Source organism: Taudactylus pleione, unplaced genomic scaffold, assembly GCF_031769625.1.
Source record: "Taudactylus pleione unplaced genomic scaffold, aTauple2 ptg000967l, whole genome shotgun sequence".
Classification (NCBI taxonomy): Eukaryota; Metazoa; Chordata; class Amphibia; order Anura; family Myobatrachidae; genus Taudactylus; species Taudactylus pleione.
In genome coordinates this window covers 12010001-12015000 of record NW_028285368.1, presented here as the reverse complement: position 1 = coordinate 12015000, position 5000 = coordinate 12010001, and the positions used below count along the sequence as shown (strand labels likewise).

The 5000-nt window shown below is 38.0% G+C and overlaps 1 non-coding gene and 21 pseudogenes across 1 annotated transcript; all 22 read left to right on the top strand.

The window, feature by feature from the left end:
* The first annotated feature begins 66 nt into the window (after positions 1 to 66).
* Positions 67 to 185, top strand: LOC148468196 (5S ribosomal RNA; annotated as a pseudogene).
* A 115-nt stretch (positions 186 to 300) lies between these two features.
* LOC148468195 (5S ribosomal RNA) lies at positions 301 to 419 on the top strand (annotated as a pseudogene).
* Positions 420 to 534: 115 nt separating this feature from the next.
* Positions 535 to 653, top strand: LOC148468194 (5S ribosomal RNA; annotated as a pseudogene).
* A 116-nt stretch (positions 654 to 769) lies between these two features.
* Positions 770 to 888, top strand: LOC148468193 (5S ribosomal RNA; annotated as a pseudogene).
* Positions 889 to 1004: 116 nt separating this feature from the next.
* LOC148468192 (5S ribosomal RNA) lies at positions 1005 to 1123 on the top strand (annotated as a pseudogene).
* Positions 1124 to 1239: 116 nt separating this feature from the next.
* Positions 1240 to 1358, top strand: LOC148468191 (5S ribosomal RNA; annotated as a pseudogene).
* Positions 1359 to 1474: 116 nt separating this feature from the next.
* On the top strand, positions 1475 to 1593 carry LOC148468190 (5S ribosomal RNA; annotated as a pseudogene).
* A 116-nt stretch (positions 1594 to 1709) lies between these two features.
* Positions 1710 to 1828, top strand: LOC148468189 (5S ribosomal RNA; annotated as a pseudogene).
* A 116-nt stretch (positions 1829 to 1944) lies between these two features.
* LOC148468188 (5S ribosomal RNA) lies at positions 1945 to 2063 on the top strand. Its single transcript, XR_015873794.1, has one exon. It is a non-coding gene; the product is annotated as a 5S ribosomal RNA (ribosomal RNA).
* A 116-nt stretch (positions 2064 to 2179) lies between these two features.
* Positions 2180 to 2298, top strand: LOC148468187 (5S ribosomal RNA; annotated as a pseudogene).
* A 116-nt stretch (positions 2299 to 2414) lies between these two features.
* Positions 2415 to 2533, top strand: LOC148468186 (5S ribosomal RNA; annotated as a pseudogene).
* Positions 2534 to 2649: 116 nt separating this feature from the next.
* On the top strand, positions 2650 to 2768 carry LOC148468185 (5S ribosomal RNA; annotated as a pseudogene).
* A 115-nt stretch (positions 2769 to 2883) lies between these two features.
* Positions 2884 to 3002, top strand: LOC148468184 (5S ribosomal RNA; annotated as a pseudogene).
* Positions 3003 to 3117: 115 nt separating this feature from the next.
* LOC148468183 (5S ribosomal RNA) lies at positions 3118 to 3236 on the top strand (annotated as a pseudogene).
* A 116-nt stretch (positions 3237 to 3352) lies between these two features.
* Positions 3353 to 3471, top strand: LOC148468182 (5S ribosomal RNA; annotated as a pseudogene).
* Positions 3472 to 3587: 116 nt separating this feature from the next.
* On the top strand, positions 3588 to 3706 carry LOC148468181 (5S ribosomal RNA; annotated as a pseudogene).
* Positions 3707 to 3822: 116 nt separating this feature from the next.
* On the top strand, positions 3823 to 3941 carry LOC148468180 (5S ribosomal RNA; annotated as a pseudogene).
* Positions 3942 to 4057: 116 nt separating this feature from the next.
* On the top strand, positions 4058 to 4176 carry LOC148468179 (5S ribosomal RNA; annotated as a pseudogene).
* A 116-nt stretch (positions 4177 to 4292) lies between these two features.
* On the top strand, positions 4293 to 4411 carry LOC148468178 (5S ribosomal RNA; annotated as a pseudogene).
* Positions 4412 to 4527: 116 nt separating this feature from the next.
* On the top strand, positions 4528 to 4646 carry LOC148468177 (5S ribosomal RNA; annotated as a pseudogene).
* Positions 4647 to 4762: 116 nt separating this feature from the next.
* On the top strand, positions 4763 to 4881 carry LOC148468176 (5S ribosomal RNA; annotated as a pseudogene).
* A 116-nt stretch (positions 4882 to 4997) lies between these two features.
* The window catches only part of LOC148468175 (5S ribosomal RNA), a 119-nt pseudogene continuing 116 nt past the window's right edge, over positions 4998 to 5000 (top strand).

The window sequence follows — 5000 nt, the reverse complement described above, 5'->3', positions numbered from 1 at the left end:
TTCAACTTATCAATGAATTTACTTGAGTTAAGAAGTAATAGAGGTCTAAAGTTAATGTGTTTGAGCACCTACAGCCAAACCACACTGGACATGCCCAATCTCGTCTGATCTTGGAAGCTATGCAGTGTTGGGCCTGGTTAGTACTTGGATGGGAGACCACCTGGGAATACCAGGAGCTGTAGATAATTTTATACTGCCATAACATTCTTTTCTATTACATTTTACATTTCATTTTTCAACTTATCATTGAATTAACTTGAGTTAAGAAGTAAAAGAGGTCTAAAGTTAATGTTTTTGAGCACCTACAGCCAAACCACACTGGACGTGCCCAATCTCGTCTGATCTTGGAAGCTATGCAGTGTTGGGCCTGGTTAGTACTTGGATGGGAGACCACCTAGGAATCCCAGGTGCTGTAGGTAATTTTATACTGCCATAACATTCTTTTATATTACATTTTACATTTAATTTTTCAACTTATCATTGAATTTACTTGAGTTAAGAAGTAAAAGAGGTCTAAAGTTAATGTTTTTGAGCATCTACAGCCCAACCACACTGGACATGCCCAATCTTGTCTGATCTTGGAAGCTATGCAGTGTTGAGCCTGGTTAGTACTTGGATGGGAGACCACCTGGAAATACCAGGTGCTGTAGGAAATTTTATGCAGCCATAACATTCTTTTCTATTACATTTTACATTTAATTTTTTCAACTTATCAATGAATTTACTTGAGTTAAGAAGTAATAGAGGTCTAAAGTTAATGTTTTTGAGCACCTACAGCCAAACCACACTGGACATGCCCAATCTCGTCTGATCTTGGAAGCTATGCGGTGTTGGGCCTGGTTACTACTTGGGTGGGAGACCACCTGGGAATACCAGGTGCTGTAGGTCATTTTATACAGCCAAAACATTCTTTTCTATTACATTTTACATTTAATTTTTTCAACTTATCAATGAATTTACTTGAGTTAAGAAGTAATAGAGGTCTAAAATTAATGGTTTTGGGCAGCTACAGCTAAAGCACACTGGACATGCCCAGTATCGTCTGATCTTGGAAGCTATGCAGTGTTGGGCCTGGTTAGTACTTGGATGGGAGACCACCTAGGAATCCCAGGTGCTGTAGGTAATTTTATACTGCCATAACAGTCTATTCTATTACATTTTACATTACATTTTTTCAATTTATCAATGAATTTACTTGAGTTAAGAAGTAAAAGAGGTCTAAAGTTAATGTTTTTGAGCACCTACTGCCAAACCACACTGGACATGCCCAATCTTGTTTGATCTTGGAAGCTATGCAGTGTTGGGCCTGATTAGTACTTGGATGGGAGACCTCCTGGGAATACCAGGTGCTGTAGGTAATTTTATACTGCCATAACAGTCTATTCTATTACAATTTACATTTAATTTTTTCAACTTATCAATGAATTTACTTGAGTTAAGAAGTAATAGAGGTCAAAAGTTAAAGGTTTTGGGCACCTACCGCCAAACCATACTGGACATGCCCAATCTCGTCTGATCTTGGAAGCTATGCAGTGGTGGGCCTGGTTAGTACTTGGATGGGAGACCACCTAGGAATCCCAGGTGCTGTAGGTAATTTTATACTGCCATAACAGTCTATTCTACTACATTTTACATTTAATTTTTTCAACTTATCAATGAATTTACTTGAGTTAAGAAGTAATAGAGGTCTAAAGTTAATGCTTTTGAGCACCTACAGCCAAACCACACTGGACATGCCCAATCTCGTCTGATCTTGGAAGCTATGCAGTGTTGGGCCTGGTTAGTACTTGGACGGGAGACCACCTGGGAATACCAGGTGCTGTAGGTAATTTTATATAGCCATAACATTCTTTTCTATTACATTTTACATTACATTTTTTCAATTTATCAATGAATTTACTTGAGTTAAGAAGTAAAAGAGGTCTAAAGTTAATGTTTTTGAGCACCTACAGTCAAACCACACTGGACATGCCCAATCTCGTCTGATCTTGGAAGCTATGCAGTGTTGGGCCTGGTTAGTACTTGGATGGGAGACCACCTGGGAATACCAGGTGCTGTAGGTAATTTTATACTGCCATAACATTCTTTTCTATTACATTTTACATTTAATTTTTTCAACTTATCAATGAATTTACTTGAGTTAAGAAGTAAAAGAGGTCTAAAGTTAATGTTTTTGAGCACCTACTGCCAAACCACACTGGACATGCCCAATCTTGTTTGATCTTGGAAGCTATGCAGTGTTGGGCCTGATTAGTACTTGGATGGGAGACCTCCTGGGAATACCAGGTGCTGTAGGTAATTTTATACTGCCATAACAGTCTATTCTATTACATTTTACATTTAATTTTTTCAACTTATCAATGAATTTACTTGAGTTAAGAAGTAAAAGAGGTCTAAAGTTAATGTTTTTGAGCAACTACAGCCAAACCACACTGGACATGCCCAATCTCGTCTGAACTTGGAAGCTATGCAGTGTTGTGCCTGGTTAGTACTTGGATGGGGGACCACCTGGGAATACCTGGTGCTGTAGGTAATTTTATACTGCCATAACATTCTTTTCTATTACATTTTACATTTAATTTTTTCAACTTATCAATGAATTTACTTGAGTTAAGAAGTAATAGAGGTCTAAAGTTAATGTGTTTGAGCACCTACAGCCAAACCACACTGGACATGCCCAATCTCGTCTGATCTTGGAAGCTATGCAGTGTTGGGCCTGGTTAGTACTTGGATGGGAGACCACCTGGGAATACCAGGAGCTGTAGATAATTTTATACTGCCATAACATTCTTTTCTATTACATTTTACATTTCATTTTTCAACTTATCATTGAATTAACTTGAGTTAAGAAGTAAAAGAGGTCTAAAGTTAATGTTTTTGAGCACCTACAGCCAAACCACACTGGACGTGCCCAATCTCGTCTGATCTTGGAAGCTATGCAGTGTTGGGCCTGGTTAGTACTTGGATGGGAGACCACCTAGGAATCCCAGGTGCTGTAGGTAATTTTATACTGCCATAACATTCTTTTATATTACATTTTACATTTAATTTTTCAACTTATCATTGAATTTACTTGAGTTAAGAAGTAAAAGAGGTCTAAAGTTAATGTTTTTGAGCATCTACAGCCCAACCACACTGGACATGCCCAATCTTGTCTGATCTTGGAAGCTATGCAGTGTTGAGCCTGGTTAGTACTTGGATGGGAGACCACCTGGAAATACCAGGTGCTGTAGGAAATTTTATGCAGCCATAACATTCTTTTCTATTACATTTTACATTTAATTTTTTCAACTTATCAATGAATTTACTTGAGTTAAGAAGTAATAGAGGTCTAAAGTTAATGTTTTTGAGCACCTACAGCCAAACCACACTGGACATGCCCAATCTCGTCTGATCTTGGAAGCTATGCGGTGTTGGGCCTGGTTACTACTTGGGTGGGAGACCACCTGGGAATACCAGGTGCTGTAGGTCATTTTATACAGCCAAAACATTCTTTTCTATTACATTTTACATTTAATTTTTTCAACTTATCAATGAATTTACTTGAGTTAAGAAGTAATAGAGGTCTAAAATTAATGGTTTTGGGCAGCTACAGCTAAAGCACACTGGACATGCCCAGTATCGTCTGATCTTGGAAGCTATGCAGTGTTGGGCCTGGTTAGTACTTGGATGGGAGACCACCTAGGAATCCCAGGTGCTGTAGGTAATTTTATACTGCCATAACAGTCTATTCTATTACATTTTACATTTAATTTTTTCAACTTATCAATGAATTTACTTGAGTTAAGAAGTAATAGAGGTCAAAAGTTAATGCTTTTGAGCACCTACAGCCAAACCACACTGGACATGCCCAATCTCGTTTGATCTTGGAAGCTATGCAGTGTTGGGCCTGGTTAGTACTTGGACAGGCGACCACCTGGGAATACCAGGTGCTGTAGGTAATTTTATAGTGCCATAACATTCTTTTCTATTACATTTTACATTTAATTTTTTCAACTTATCAATGAATTTACTTGAGTTAAGAAGTAATAGAGGTCTAAAGTTAATGTTTTTGTGCACCTACAGCCAATCCTCACTGGACATGCCCAATCTCGTCTGATCTTGGAAGCTATACAGTGTTGGGCCTGGTAAGTACTTGGATGGGATACCCCCTGGGAATACCAGGTGCAGTAGGTAATTTTATACTGCCATAACATTCTTTTCTATTACATTTTACATTTAATTTTTTCAACTTATCAATGAATTTACTTGAGTTAAGAAGTAATAGAGGTCTAAAGTTAATGTTTTTGAGCACCTACAGCCAAACCACACTGGACATACCCAATCTCGTCTGATCTTGGAAGCTATGCCGTGTTGGGCCTGGTTACTACTTGGGTGGGAGACCACCTGGGAATACCAGGTGCTGTAGGTAATTTTATACAGCCAAAACATTCTTTTCTATTACAATTTACATTTAATTTTTTCAACTTATCAATGAATTTACTTGAGTTAAGAAGTAAAAGAGGTCTAAAGTTAATGTTTTTGAGCACCTACAGCCAAAGCACACTGGACATGCCCAATCTCGTCTGTTCTTGGAAGCTATGCAGTGGTGGGCCTGGTTAGTACTTGGATGGGAGACCACCTAGGAATCCCAGGTGCTGTAGGTAATTTTATACTGCCATAACAGTCTTTTCTATTACATTTTACATTTAATTTTTTCAACTTTTCAATGAATTTACATGAGTTAAGAAGTAATAGAGGTCTTAAGTTAATGCTTTTGAGCACCTACAGCCAAACCACACTGGACATGCCCAATCTCGTTTGATCTTGGAAGCTATGCAGTGTTGGGCCTGGTTAGTACTTGGACAGGAGACCACCTGGGAATACCAGGTGCTGTAGGTAATTTTATAGTGCCATAACATTCTTTTCTATTACATTTTACATTTAATTTTTTCAACTTATCAATGAATTTACTTGAGTTAAGAAGTAATAGAGGTCTAAAGTTAATGTTTTTGTGCACC